Genomic DNA, 16688 nt, shown 5'->3' on the forward strand with positions numbered 1-16688 from the left:
GTGTGTGTTTGCTTGCATTTTTTCAGACACAAGCAGTGGTTGAGAGTGAACATGGGCATCACAATTTCTAACTGTAGGAAAGAGAGAGAGAGAGAGAGAGAGAGAGAGAGAGAGAGAGAGAGGGAAAAGAGGCAGCTGGCATTTGACGGTGAAGCATGCCTTTTTAATGAGCATATTAGTCCTCCACAAACCTACTCTCGTCCAACCACTGCACTGATAGAGAGAGAGAGAAGAGAGAGAGAGAGAATTGAGGGGGGGTGTGGTGGAAAATAAAAAAATGGCCGTAAAGGCATGTACAGGTAAAGGGTCAAGGGTTGAAATATTTTGAGAAATGATGGGGGTTTATATGCACACTGTAAAAACAGACAACAACAATATTTTCAACCAGCCTGATCTTACGAGAATTCCTAAATATTTTACAAGTTGGCTAATTCATCCGAAGTTAATAGTGCAAAAACATACGATTCTCATGAAAAAACAACAACAAAACCGAGCCCCTAAGGGGGCGTACACACCAACAATCCCATTTCTCCGTCTTACCCCTTCCCCTTACCCCTACCCCTTAGTTTTGCACGTTCATGAGAGCGAAAGGGCTATCCCAATTGGTCCTTACTCTCACGTGAACGTGCAAAACTAAGGGGTAGGGGTAAGGGAAAGGGGTAAGACAGAGAAATGGGATTGGGCCCAAAACTTTTAAATGCGTCTGAAAATGCCTGGAGGATGCTGAATCCCAGCTGTTTTTTCAGCTGATCGCCAGCTTTCTTCAGCTGAGCGCTTTGGTAGCTGTGATACTTGAGCTGTGAGCCTGTTGGTTGTTGTGATACCTGTCCCGCCCCTCCTCCACTGTGATTGGATGGGCGTGTGAGAACTGACATTGACGAGGGGAGCTTTTCACCCAACGTTGAATCTCTTTCGTCCTGTTTCCGTTTGAGACTGTTTTTTATTTCAGATATATCATTAAGATGTTTGTTTAACTTTTTGATTCAGTTCTCTATGTTCTGTTGGTTGTATTTTACCCCAACGTTTATCTAGTGTTAAAAAAAAACGAAACAGGAAGTGCTTCTGGACCAGTGTTTACATCTTTTGAAATGGTGTATTGAAATTAAAAGGCACAACTAGTCTAGTCCAGTGGTTCCCATCTTTTTTTCTTCAAAGCCCCCCATTGGCTACAACAATATTTGAAGCCCCCACTCACAATTTCTATAAGAATAACCAAACAATAAGAAATCTGATGGTTTTTGCTTATTTTAATGCTTGTTTAGTCTTTTTTTATTATTAATTTTGAATAATCTTGAGCCCCCATTGTAAATTTTTTGAGGCCCCTGTGGGCCCAGGCCCCTTGGTTGAGAAACACTGCTCTAGTCCCCTCCTCCTTAGATTTGTCTGTTTAAAAACAGACCTTAGTTATCTTACATATGTGTGCTTTAGAGTTACAGAAGAAATCTCAACAACATCTATAGCAGGTTTATTTTCTCCTAAAGAATTTAAGGAAAGATGATACTTAATTGAAACCTAACATCTTCTAAGCTTACCTATGAATCAGCAACTTGTAAGGTTCCAGTTGACCTCCACACAGTTATGACCTTCACCCATTTGAGATTATAATAACTTTACAAACGAATTTTCATATGCAAATAACATCCTCCTCATCCAACGTCAGCGTTTCAGACGTGACATTCTCATTGTCATTGAGAGCATGTGAGGTGTCAGGCGTCTTTTGTCAAAATATGTTTCAATTATAACTAGACATCTCAGCCGGCCCGTTCTGTCTGCTTTGAATGTGAATAGACCAGAAATGAAGCAGGAGTATCATTCTTTCATAAGCGTACACAGAGAGAGGAGCCAATGGAGAAACAAGTGGCTATTGTCGGAGGGTGTAGATGTGCTATTGTCAGTCGCTGAGTAATTCTTCGCGGCCAACAGAAGGAGAAGAAAAGAATTGATGGTGGTTGAGAGAGTCAGTGGGATGTATTGATTCCACCAGAGCTCTGTTCATTTCATCCATGCCACAGTCAGATAGTTCTGGTAATACAGCATTCAGTCAGGCCTTAAGATTTAGCGGGATGGGTTGTTTTATTACAGTTCAATCTTAATTACTTCCTACACACACACACACTCACCATAGTGTGACTGTTAATTAAGTGTGTGTTGTGGCTGCAGTCCACTGTAATGTGATATTTGTGTGTGTGTGTGTGTGTGTGTTTGTGGACTGTCCACAGTTGCACCCTTCCTTTCGAAACGCGTAGAGAAGCTACGGTAGCCGCCACAGGACAAGCACATCATCGCCTGAGACAACGTAGTGACAAAACACGCTCTGTAGAGCAGTTTGTCCATTTAAGGCTACTAAAAATGAAATGGCGACTTCCATGTAAGGATACCCACGGTACATGTAGATAAAACGTCTCATTATAAGGTAATAAAACAATACAGTTCATTATACACCTTTAAAATAATGCCATGTTATCTTACATGGGAGTCAACATGGCAAAGCGTCAAAAAAGCACAGCATTCATTATTAAAGTACACAAATGACTCCAGTGCGTTAATACATGTCTTGTGAAGTGAAATTATTTATTTGTGAGAGAAAAGTATTAATATTTGAAAGGGCTGTGAACGTGCGATTAATGCAACGCGCGATATCTGACCCTAGAGCTAGCACGTTTTTGAGGTAAATATAGAATAGATAGAAATGTGCGATTAAGTTGCGATTAATCATGCGTTAACTCATTACAATTTTGCGATTAATCTAGAATAAATATTTTAATATACAAATATTGAAGCTTTAATATCTATCGATCGAATCATGGAAGCTTACAGATCTGTGCAGGAAGTTCAAATGAATTGAATCTCATTGGCTCTTGCTTGTCTTGTGACAAAACACGCATAATGCATCTAATTGTTACTTGACACATACAAGAACCAATGAAATTCCATGATAACGGACGTGTTGCCATATTTGAATATAGTTAAAACATTTTAGCTGAAGAAAGGAAATCAAATGCATGTGGGATGCAATGAGTAAATTATAAGATATTTTTAATATATATTTGAGTTAACTATTCCTTTATTCCTGCCTTTTCTCTCTTTCATCGTTTAATATGCCTAAGCAGGTTTTTTCCGCCTCTGCTGTAGATGGGTGCTTGTGTCACTGTTGCTGGGTTGGGTTCTGTGGCCATGTACCATATGTCCCATTATTATTTAATTGCTCACTGCGTAACCACGACGACCCTTTGGGCATCTACGCAGCCCAGTGTAACATGATGTGGCATGGTGAAGTTAGCATGACCGTGTGCGGTTCAAGGATGCATGGTATGGGATGCATGTCATGGTGGCGCTCTGCCTCTGTGCTGTTTCGAAATGTTTGCTCACAAAGGGACACTAGTTTAAGCACACATGTCTGTTCATACACACAAACACATACTGTATATTCTCCATACCTCCACCCATTTCTCTTTGAGTCAAGCTTTATGGCCCATGAATCAGACAGAAGACAGATTTGTGGGTAAAAGTGCTATTTGTAAGTCGCTCTAATGCAATTATACGAGGTAACCCCACCGTAATCCTGTCATATGGATACATACACAATTATTTCTGCACTCTTTAAAGCTATTTATGTGCATATGTGTGTGTGCCTGCATTATAATGTATACGTGAAAGCGTTGATATCAAAATACAGCAAATTAAGTTACAAATTGACTCTGTTTTGACCTTGGCCATGTTATGGTGATGGCATCCTTACCCTACACAAATACTCACACATGTGTTGTGGCCAGGCGAACACATGTTTATGGCTGAACTCTTCACATTGAGCTGTGTTTTATTCTTGCCCTCTGTGCTGTCATTAGGGCAGACCAGGACGAAGCGCTCTTGTATGAATACTAACACGCATACGTGTAACACAGGGGACAATTGTCTTTTTACTTGACCTTTTGGCCTTTCTGATTCCCAGAAAGTATAGATTTTATCTTGTCTGTTTTCATATTTTTTATTCAAATTGCATGACAACTTGGGTCAAATGTGTGTGGTTTGTTCACACATGCATAGTCAAGGTAATCTCCTAAACACTTTCTCCATCTGCCATTGGTTGTTTAAACAGATGGGGTGCCCAAACTCAAGCCATTATTTAAGCCAGCGTTGCTGGTCAGAATGTTCAAACGTACAGAATTATGTTTTGATACAAACCAGGGTCCTTTTTAAACTTTTCTGCTGAAAGAAATATTTCACTTTCATTAAAAAATCACGATAATTTACCCACCCCCATGTCATACAAGATCTTTATGTCTTTCTTTGTTCAGTCGAGAAGAAATGAAGTTTTTTGAGGAAAACATTCCAGGATTTTTCTCCATATAATAGACATTCAATGCATCTTCAAATGGCTTCAAACGATCCCAACCGAGGCATAAGGGTTTCATCTAGTGAAATGATGATAATTTGTTCCAAAGAAAATAAAAAACATACATTTTTAAACTAAAACTTATCGTCTTGCACTAGTGATGCACCACCGCGACCTTACGTATAACCCTAGCGTGCCGCACAAGCCCTGAAAAGTGAAGCCAAAATGTCTCGATCACCCCCCCAGTGACTGGTCCTAGTATTGGTCATAAACCCCGCCTCTCCCATGTTATTCATTGGGACTACCAAGTAAACAATTTAATTACATGTCATGATTGACAGCTGTGATAAGCGTATTCTGCGAGGGCGGGGCCTTGATTTCTTGGCTTTAATTCCTGCTCACTACTGCGCAGGACTGGTCCAGAAATCGCTACTGCACAGAATCAAGACCCAAGATGTCAGTCCGTATCGGGACACTGGTGCTTCACTTTTCACCAATGGAAGAGAACGAACGGGGTTGGCCATCTTTTTTTACAGTCTATGGTATGACCTAATCACATCGAATTAACGTATCACATGAAACGCACACTTGCAGACCATCTTAAACGATAAACTGACACAAAGGCATTTATTAGTATTATTTCACATACAGCATACGTCGTGTGACCTTTTAACGTGATTACGTAATATGTACGGTTTGCAAGACAAAGTGCAAGACAAGTTGTGGTTTAAAAGTGCATATTTTTTATTTTCTTTGTTAAAAATGACAATCGTTTTGCTGGATAAGACCCTTATGCCTCGTTTGGGATCGAGCCCTTTAAAGCTTCATTGAAACTGTAAACTGTTGAGGTCCACTTAAGTCCACTATATGGAGAAAAATCCTGGTATAGTTTCCTCAAAAAACGTAATTTCATCTCGACTAAACAAAGAAAGACATAAACATCTTGGATGACATGGGGGTAAGTAAATTAAAATATTTTTTATGAAAGTGAAGTATTCCTTTAATAATACTTGATACTTGAATAATACTTGAAAATGGGAGAGGAGGAAGTGCTTTGGAATCATAAAGGTGTAGATCAGTTGGTAAAGCATAGCGTTAGCATTGCAAAGGTCACTCAGGAAACACACGTATTGATAAAATGTATTCCTTGTGATGCACTGAAATTCGCTTTGGATAAAAGTGCCAAATGCATACATTGTTAGTCTATATGTTTTTCAGCTAACTAAAACTATTACGCATCGACACACCGTCAGGACAGTACATGTGGGACAATATATGGAATGAGTGGATTGAGAGAAGGAGAGCGATCACCCACACAGATTGAGATTCTCAATAACATTGAGCTGGAAGGTTGGAGTTTGAAGACGAGGAGAACAGCGTGAACCAGCTTGACTAGTGAACGCAGGTTGAAGTTGGACGAGAGTGGGTGGTAAGGAGAAAGTGACAGCGGATACATGGAGAGGAGGGGTAGGGAATGCTCATAAAAAGGAAAGTGCTACATTCTCCAATGGTGTGCAGTGGCAAGCCTAAAGTATTTATTATATACTTAAGCAAAAAGGTCAAGAGGCTGAGTGATTATAATTGCAGTATAGCACGCTCCTGAGTGTCTTATTGCTTTTTTAAAATGGTTGCCATGTGCATGAAAAACGAAGACGAAAAAATTCCAGTAAAACGTTGTTTTATTGGACAAGTGCTATCTTTCTGACATTAAAACCAAAGGTTGACTTTTGGATGTCCAAGTGTTTTGTATCATGTGTTATTGACTTTCTTACCAAGGAATCACCCTCTTGTCCTGTATTTGGGCCTGTGAGGTGTGTATGAACCATGTTTTGTTGTAAGACTAGCCAGGAGTTAGAACTGTAGAGTCACCGTTGGATACGCCATATTGCGGCAAGGGTGCACAATTGCTGAAAAAATTGGCAGCGCAGTGTGGGTTTGTGTGTAGATGTGACAGCAGAGCACTTTTTTACTTCATCTCTCAATCCGTGTCTTCCTTCACTTGGTGACATTGTTTTTTTATGTTTGATCCCTCATCGCTCTCGTATCTCTTGATTTTTGTCAGCTCTCTTTCGTTAACCCTATTCTGCTTCGAAATAGCGTCGAGAGTCCTGCCCGCAGCCAATCAGAGCCCCGGCTGGCCTGCCTCTCAGTGTGCCAGGCTCTCCATGCGTGCCCTGGTAGCCCGTTTGTGGCTTAACGAACAAACGAGCGTTAGCATCCCCTCGTTTACGCCCCTCCTCGCCAGCTTACCCATAATCCCTCCCTCCTCTCGCACCGTTTTTGCACGTGCCACCGCAGCGCCCCCTAACCCACGTCACGTGAGCGCGAAGGCCCTAGCAACAGCGAGAGAGAGAGGGAAAACTGGAGCGAGACTGGCGAGGAAGAGAGGGAAGAAGGAGGGGGAGAGACGCAGAGCATTAATAAGTAATGGGCCGAACAGTTTGAAACCCGGTCCTCGTTAGCATTGCTGCGGCGCCGTCATTTGCATGGGAGCTCCAAGAGCAAATTCAACAACAGCTTCAACCCACACCCCTCTCGTTTCGATCCTGTCTCTTTCTGTCTTCACGTCTCTCTCAATCTCTCATCACGCGTTACCCTTCCAACCCTCTCTATCTATCTCTCTCTTTTTTGTCTTAGTTATTTGTTATATTTCACTATACTTTATCCTCTTCCTGTGAATAGTGTGTTTCTTTTGCTCTTCCATCATTCGTTGGCATCACTGGCATTGGTGTGCTACCATTGGCTCCTCGGTCGTTCTTATTTCCACACTGTTGTTTGCATTGGTGTTCACATTACTGTTAATTATAAATTAAATGTTTGACTTTGTGATAAGTCGTTTAATAATTAAATAATCATATTTTATTCATCGATTCAATGCTGAGGTCATGGATTTCCAGGGCACGTACCAACTGGTGAATGCGTAGCTTGAACACACTGCAGACACTTTGGATAAAAGGATCTACTAAATGCAGTATATGATATAATATTCATGTAATGCAAAATTATAGGTTTTACTCAGGATAAGATGAAATGAAGAAGATACTTCAAGGCACTTCATTGCAGTGGTAGATGAGTCAATGCTTTGAATAGACATTACACAAAGTTTAAATTACTTTATCTATATATTCTAGACTGTTAAGACTATACAGTATGTAAATTAATACATTTAGTTTTATTTACATATTATTGAACTTAAGCCTATTATGGGTTTACAGTTCAGCCATAATTTAGTTGATAATGCATGCCTTAAAACTCATATTCGATCATTAGAATGACATATTTAAGTGATTTTCCTATAAATATAATTTCTTAAAATAGCTTGAATTGAACCTCCTGCTTTATTAGTACAGTATGCAGACCTATGAATATGCAAATGAGTCCCTGCCTCCACTCAGTCACACCTGATCCACTCAGTCAACAGTTTGACGTGATTGGTTACACCATGCTTGTGACGTAAAAACGAGCACTTGCAAATCGTGTTTTTGGCACTGTCTTTGCTAAAAATGCAGTTTTAAGGAGAAAATACTCATTTGCACATTTGCACATTGTCTTAAAGAGCCCCTATTTTCCATTTCATGACTTTACTTTTTTTTTAGTGTGTCATTGTGTTAGTACATGTTAAGTTATAAAGTCTACTATGACGTGAGTTATCGTCTCCAACTAAAATCTCTTTTCTTGGACTACATTGAACGCAAAGATTGTAGGCAGTAGTTTACTTTAGATATTAACTTCTGTTGGGAGCTGATCTTTCAAATTTGGTAAGAGGCGTCGCATTTCCGTCACATGCAGGAGGTATTCGGCCAATCACAACACACTGGTTAGCTGGCCAATCGGAGCACGGCACGTTTTTTAAAATGATGAGCTTTATAGAAATCGGGGCAAAGAGTAGCAACAATAATGTACGGAATGTTATAAACCACGTGAACAAATTGTATTACACTAAATACACAAAATAAAGTTATTTTTAGGAACGTAATGGGGCTCATTAAAGCGTATTTAAAACCCCACATAGACATATAAACAATATTATAAACTTGATTTTCACCACAGGGGGGCTTTAATAGACGTTTTGGGCTGTTACAGTGCGTCTTGTAGTTTCTCAATGTGTTGTCCCACAAGTGCTGGGTTTTTAAAGTTGAATTTTAAAGTCACATCTTGACACCCTTGCTTCCTATTTATGCCTATTCATAATTTTTCTCCATTTTTACATTTATATTGTAGTTTATAATTGTTATAATTTTGTGTATTGTTAATATAGCCAAAACAATGTGAGTTCCAGTTGGGTTTATTTTAGCTTGGAATTCTCCCAGCTGCATTTAGTCCTGTGCTAAGAAAGAGGGAGTTTGCCTTGCCTCCTGACATCCCATAACAAAACACACATATACACACACACTTTTGAACATGTACACAAACCTCCTTTCTCTTTGTGTGTGTGTATGTTCCTCTGGCCTTTGGGAGTCTACATAGAGTGAGATGTAACTGGAAGGTTGCCATGCCCCACACATAAATCCAATTCCACAATGTTTTTTTTCTCTTGGTCTGACATGATGCTCCAGGCTGCCCACGCTACACACTACAGCTCTACCAGAGAAACGTGTGTATGTGTGTGTGATTGTGTGAAACACTCACAAGCCCTTGTTTTAGAGAGACCTTACATGCCCCTCTCTAATCCTCCACACACACACACACATACACACACACACACACCTCAAGGCGAAAGGAGACTAGACATAAATTGATCTACACTACCGAACAGAACTGATCGTAAAGAGACACGGGGCCATTATGTGGACAGCTCCTCTGACTCTCTTTAAATCCATCACTTTCAATTCTGTACGCCCAACGGTATAGATAAATATCTCATGTACATTCTCATACAAACTCTGATGCGTTACAAAGTAGCGAGTAGCTGATGCCATAGCTGTGGCTTAGAGGTTTATGCACATGCTCCGTATTCAGCTGTGGTGCTCATGTGGGCAATACGTGTTCGAATCTGGCATGCAACTTGATATCGTTTTTATTTCACCTAATGATGTTATTTCATTGTTATCTGCTGCTATTAAATGGCAAGTATAAGCAGGTAAAAAGGAGAAAAAGAACCTTGAGTGTAAAAAAGTTCAATTAAAGGGATAGTTCACCCAAAAATGATGTCATTAATGACTCACCCTCATGTCTTTCCAAACTCGTAAGACCTCCATTCATCTTCGTTACACAGTTTAAGATGTTTTAGATTTAGTCCGAGAGCTTGCTGACCCTTCATTGAAAATCTACGTAAGGTATACTGTCCATGTCCAGAAAGGTAATAAAAACATCATCAAAGTAGTCCATGTGACATCAGTGGGTCAGTTTGAATGTGTTGAAGCATCGAAAATACATTTTGGTCCAAAAAGAACAAAAATTACGACTTTATTCAGCATTGTCTTCTCTTCTGCATCTGTTGTGAAGCGCATGTGTGAGACTAAAGTCACGTGACTGCAGTGACGCGGATGATATGTTATCCTCAGACATGTTTGCAAAGTCTTTTTTCCAAACTTACAGTATGCGTCTCCCTCAGACTGTAAATGAAGCCTGGGCGCACAAAAAAAAACAGCTGGGGCGCACCAGATAACACGTCAGCCACGTCACTGCAGTCACGTGACTTTAGTCTAGGGCATACGCTTCACAACAGACACGGAGGAGAAGACAAGGCTGAATAAAGTTGTAATTTTTGTTATTTTTGGACCAAAATGTATTTTCGATGCTTCAACACATTCTAACTGACCCACTGATGTCACGTGGACTACTTTGATGATGTTTTTATTACCTTTCTGGACATGGACAGTAAACATTACATAGATTTTTAATGAAGGGTCAACAAGCTCTCTGACTAAATATAAAGGTCAAAATAAGGTCTTACGAGTTTGAAACGACATGAGAGTGAGTCATTAATGACATTATTTTTATTTTGGGGTGAACTATCCCTTTAAAGATGAAAATATAGTGGTGTCATGTTGGTTAAAATAATTTATTTCAGTGCAACACAAAATTATAATTGAATTGCATTATGCAGATGATTTTATCCAAAGTGACTTAAAGGCAGAGTCCACAATGTTTGAAAAACGCTTTGGAAAAGGGGGTCGGACTGACTACCAAAACACACTTGTAGCCAATCAGCAGTAAGGGGCGTATCTACTAACCGACATCCTTGCCGGGGTTGCGTATTGTGTGGGGCAGGTCTATCAAAAGAAGGTACAGATTGTATTGGGGTAGGGGCGTGTTTGTTTAGGTGATTTCAGATGTCAACATTGGAAAAAGTGAGCACTCCGCCTTCAAGCTATGCATTTTTTTCTCTATGAGTCTTTTCTGAGATTTAAACCCACAACCTTTGCGCTGCTATCCCAATGCCATTCCCACTGAGCTACATGATCAACTATATTTTAAAGGTTGTTTACTACAAACATTTGTGGAAAGCTAAGGAAAATGTAATAGAGAGAGCATGTATCACCGGTCACTGATGTTTAATTTACCAGATCCTGTGAATGTGACTGAATCAAAACTACTCACTGACTCTCTCTCTCTCTCTCTCTCTCTCTCTCTCTCTCTCTCTCTCTCTCTCTCTCTCTCTCTCTCTCTCTCTCTCTCTCTCTCTCTGGGTGAAATGTTGTGACAGCGTTGCGCTGATGTTGTAGGGGGTTAAAGTCACGAAGTGCATATTATCCTGTAAGACTTAATACGCAGGTTGGAGCGCGAGGGCCGACTCTTAAATTACAGTTTGCCAGGCCTAGCACTCAGCGTGACAACAATACCTCTCTACACACACACACACACAGTCTCACACATACACACACATGCGCTTGCACATAAGTGTGCTTAGGTGTCGTACGAATATTCATTCGGTAGTATATTTTACTGATGCAAATAATCCGACACACATACACACAGATGTTGCAGATGTGTACTTTCATTGCATTTTAACATGGCCATGACAGCCACACAAATACGCACCGAATTTATCAGCCATTGTCTGTAACTGCTACTATCTCTTTCTATGTGTGTGTGTGTGTTTGTGCGTGTGTTTGTGTGAGTGAGCTGCTTGTTATAGTGATGGAGTGTGTGTGTGGGCCAGCGAGTCAAGCCTGTCCTCTCCGCTTTCATAAATCTGCTTTGGATGAAGCTCTCGAGCCATAAAACGCATCGATCGCCATTCTTTACACACACGCACACATATTCACACACACATCGTTCTTCCCACAGGCTAATCCTGCTTTCTATAGGAATGATGTTGTGTCTTGTTGAGTGAGTTTTGAATGCACGCGTGTGCCAGAAATACAAAGGCGTAAATAAAGATGGATTTCACACAGAGAAAGAGATCTATTTTAGATATATTAGTGAAGGCATCTTGTACTGTAAATGAAATCATTTTGATAAGATACGACAGTGGTATGACATACAGTACTGTACCAGTGAACTTAACCCTCACAAAAAACTGATTTAGATTTAGAAATAAAAACAGCTTTGAGATCATTTTACGTAGTAAAGTTGGCAATTGGTTCTCTGTCCATTGGTTTCATGACCAATTGTGACACGTCTTATTTGAATATGTGCAAGCGCAAATAAGTTTAAATTATTACACTGTACAGTACAGTCAGAAGATAATGAAGTATATATCTTGAATTTCACACAATTTGTTTTAACAAATGACAACAGTGATGCTGGGTGTAATGATGGGGTTACCCCAGATTTCCACCGACTGCGGAGCGGCTGCAGATCAGCTCCGCTGCGTTACGTCTCCGCACTCCGCCGTCCGTCAATACCCACCAGTTCCGTTTTTGTTGCAGAGCGGCTGCGTGCTGAAGTGACGAGGACTCATGAGGTCTCGCAAATTCACGTGATGATCGCGCGATACCTAGTTCTGTCTCTGCCCATTATGCCGTTGAATTATGACGTTTTTACAAACCAGCCCAGATCACAACACGAGATCTCGCGTAGACAGAGCAGTACATCAAATCCATCCAAAATTCAAAAAATAAGAAGGCTGCTAAAACATTTATATATGATCTATCTTTAATGTATTTATTTGAAACTCCCTCTGGCTCTGTTCCTGTCTATTATTTGTTGTTTCAGTATTAATGACTTTATTTGTGTGTGTTTGTAATGTTTGTATTGCAAAGATTTAATAAAAAAAAAACACGAGTTCTCGTGAATTCAGGTATGATCACGCGATAAAGTCATGGCTCCGCCCTGCGGAGCTGTCCGGCATCCGTCAAAAATAGAAGCTCTGCGTATTTGTGCCGGAGGGCTGCGGATGGCCGGAGCTGTGACGGATTTGGAGCGCAGTCAGTGGAAATACACACATTGACTTGAATGGAAACCGATTGACTCCGCCGCCGTTCCGCAACGGATCCGCAGCCGTTCCGCAGTCGGTGGAAAACCGGGGTTAGGTGTGAGGCTTCATTCTTGCTTTCTTCTATTAATCATGTGTGTTTGTACTATTCACATCATACAGGTTCATACAAAACCGCTACCTCATAAAATAGTTAAGCTGTCCCATTAGGTTGAGCCATAGTATGCATACAGTGCACACTGCCCGGAGAAACTAGGACACTGACACACAACACGAACACACACAAACACATATCGGGAATGACTGTTCTCACACACTGACATACTTTGCTGTTGTTATTATGGTCAGTGATGTAGGTTCAACAAAAAAACACACCTCTAATTTTCCTTACATTTAATGCATCGTTGTTTGAGAGTTCAATAATAAAAAATAAAAAAATAACACAAAATTTCAGTGTTGTATGCGAGACCACCGAAACCGAGACTAAAGTCCGGAATACACTGAAGGATTTTTGCCCTCCTATAAGATCATTAGCTTATCACACTATGTGACATGGATCGTTTAAACCACTGATTAAGAGCCACAATCACAGAAATCGCAACGATTGTTTCACGATGGCAATCTTTCATCTGGAACAGCCAAAAACCGTGCAGTGTATCCTGGGCTTTAGACAAGACCAAAGGGTGTCGAGACCAAGACAAGACCGATATCAAAGACAGTTTAGACATAGACAAGACTAATAGGGTGTACACACCAAACGCGAAGTTCACAATTCGCACGAGTAGATGACATGCAAAGTCAAGGCAAAGAATCATACAGATGCGAACTCGCACAGGATAATGTGAATTGGGCAGCGCGATTGTCGCGAAAACGCGCGGTTCCCCTCAAACGCATTTTTGCGCAGGTTGAAAATATTCAACTCAAGCAAAAAATGTGCATGACACAAAGTTAAATCCCACGAGTAATCTTGAGCGAGGAACGCAATCTTGCATTTGTTTAGGCAGCACAAGACCATAAAAAATGGTACTACAACACTAGTTACAGACTTATGCATTCTAAGTAAGGGATAATGTAGAGGCAGCCGGTAGTTATCGGGAAATAAGTGTGATCAGGGGCTTATTTCCCGATAACTACCGGCTGCCTCTACATTATCCCGCTTATTACACGGCTTCTTGTCACATAAGAAAAAAAAACGGACATGAATATGAATTTTAAACATTTTATTGGCATATTTGTTTTAAATTAACATTTTTATCCTTCCGCGAAACTTTGCACAGATGCATAAAATGATCGTAATACCTTATTAAGATCCTCTGCTTCATACTTGTCTGTCTCCATTTTTTCTCTTTTAGCCAGTCTCAGAGAAGTTTTAATGCCCATTCTGTATTTTTTGTGTGTTGGCTTCATAGCTGTCATGCTCTATTTTGTCAAGTTCAGTCTCAGTAAGCTGTCTGTGTCTTGTCGTGGTTGTCCAGTGTTTGTCACAAGATGGCGCCAAACAGTAATCTTTATTGATCTTTATTGGCGCGGAGCGATTTTACTCGTACAAGTAGTACCGGCTATGCGTTTTATTTAGCGGTTATTATTTGAAAAGAACGAACCTGCAAATGTCTCAACTGAACAATCAGAATCAAGCATTCCAGAGAGCCTTGTAATAAGTAAGGGATAATGTATAGGCAGCAGGGTGTTATCGCAAAATAAGCCCCTTCAGTGTGATACAAGACACACTGTCGGGGCTTATTTCTGCGATAACAATTTGCGAACTGTACATTATTGTGCTTATTACACGGCTATTTATTTCACAAGTGAGGTAAGGAACATTAAATATTGATTTGAAATATTGTATTTGCTCATTTTTAATGAATGCAGACCTTCCACGAGGTAAACCTGTTTACTTTTTGGTTTTAAGATAAGACATAAGTGCAGATGTCAGGAACACATTATTTGTTTTAATTATTTGTAAATATAATGTCATATATGTTATTAAATGTATTATTAGACCCGTGGTTATCTGCTAAGAATGAACCTTGGAATGTTGTGGCTGGCCAATCAGAATCAAGCATTTTAGAGAGCCGTGTAATAAGTGTTCTTATCTATTCAGAAGCAAAATAGCTCAGAAACGCACAAAAGTTTTGGTTTGGTCTGAATTTGTTGCGTCTAAATTTGTTTGGGACTAGCCAAAATAAACCTGAACAAACTTGTGTTTGTAATTGTGTCTAAAATTGATTCAAGTACCTTTTTTTTTGCAGTCACATCTTGGATATTGTGGGCCTTTGTATTTTTTCGATTGAAAATTGACAGACTGTTGTTTGGACAATCCCCATTAATATTTTACTAGGGATGCACCGATAGGATTTTTGGGCCGATACCGATTTAAACAGACAACTTCTGGCCGATACCGATATTAAACACTTGTATACAATACTATACAGTTGGTCTGTTAGATAGTTTATTTCTGCATCAAATTATTTTTACTGAACATGGATTGGATCTAATTAACATTCAACTGTCCAACATAATAAGAGAGGCACAAATTAAGCTAAAACAAATATAATAAGGCAACATGACAACCTTCAAAGGTGGTTTTTGCTATTCAGCATTTATTTTATTAACAACATTAACTCATTTTTTACATATAATGGATTTCTTTATGCAGTTAATTAATAAACAATCGGTACCGGCTTTCTCGTGCTATTGCTGATATGCCGATGGTTTAAAAATCATCAAAAATCGGCCGATAAATATTGGCGGCCGATACATCGGTGCATCACTATATTTTACCAGCACAAAAGAAATCAAATAAGAAATAAGTCAATGATTGCTTTTAAAGCCAGAAGTTTTACATCCAAACACATTTATGATGTTAACACAGAAATCAGACATTGCACAAGCAATTTAGTATTATTTCCGTATTATTTCCGTTGTCTTGACTGATCTTAAACTAAACTCCTGAGACCACTTAATGGATAGACCAAGATCGGTCGCGAGTACTACAACATTTATTTTTGCTCAGAGGTTGTTTATAGCTTCTTAAGTTACATTTAAGTATCAACTTTGTCTTGGATGTCATATAAATAGAAGCAAATGTTAACACATGAGATGACTGACCAGTTTTCAGGTTTGATCAATCTAAACACAGTTTAAGAAACTTTAAAAGAAATGCTTGAGAAATTAAAAATGTCAGATGGAAATTTAAGAAGAGGTTTGCTCTTATTTTAATCTCTGTGCTGTCTAGGATAAATTAGGGTGACCATACGTGCCATTCTTCCCGGACGCATCCCGTCCAGGATTTTGGTGCGTCTTCCGGAAGTCGTATTTGTCGACCGCATACGCCATTCAGTTAAAAACATAAGATATACAATCGTAGTTTCATTCTTACCCTAAAATGTAACGGTTGCTTTTCTGTAATAATAATAATAATCCTCTATGATGTATGCGGTCGACAAATACGACTTCCGGAAGACGAACACAAAATCCTGGACGGGATGCGTCCGAGAAGAATGGCACGTATGGTCACCCTAGGATAAATAAGATGTTAAAATTATCTTTTTTGTATTTCTTTTTGGATTTTTGTTTGTGTTTTCAGTAGTTTTACACATGGGATATTTAAAATTTCAACCTTATTATAAAAAGTAAAGTTTTTACCAAAAGTTTTCAAAAGATTAAATGTAAAGTTGGCACACCAAAGCTCCAAACATATCAAAATGGATTTAAAAGGCTTCACATGGTGTGTGATGTTTCGAGCATGCAGCCTCTTCATCAGTACACAAGCTCTTTTATCACACATACCAAGTTTTTAACCATCTAAAATCTCAGATGTCAATATTTGGTGGTTTAAATGCCCATGCAAAATCTCTGTTAAAGGAACACGCTAACTTTTGGGATTTTAGCTTATTTACTGTATCCTCCAGAGTAAGATAAGTCCATACATACCTTTTTCATCTTAGTACGTGACGTAACTCTGCCTGATGCCCCCACTGCTAGCCTAGCATAGCACAAAGACTGAAAGTGAATGGCTCTAGCTAGCATACT

The 16688-nt window shown here is 39.6% G+C and overlaps 1 protein-coding gene across 4 annotated transcripts in view; it reads left to right on the forward strand.

The window, feature by feature from the left end:
• The window catches only part of dscaml1 (Down syndrome cell adhesion molecule like 1), a 151171-nt gene that overhangs the window by 75514 nt on the left and 58969 nt on the right, over positions 1-16688 (forward strand). The gene's annotated exons all lie outside the window — the stretch shown is intronic.

This window comes from Paramisgurnus dabryanus, chromosome 8 (genome assembly GCF_030506205.2).
Source record: "Paramisgurnus dabryanus chromosome 8, PD_genome_1.1, whole genome shotgun sequence".
Lineage (NCBI taxonomy): Eukaryota > Metazoa > Chordata > Actinopteri > Cypriniformes > Cobitidae > Paramisgurnus > Paramisgurnus dabryanus.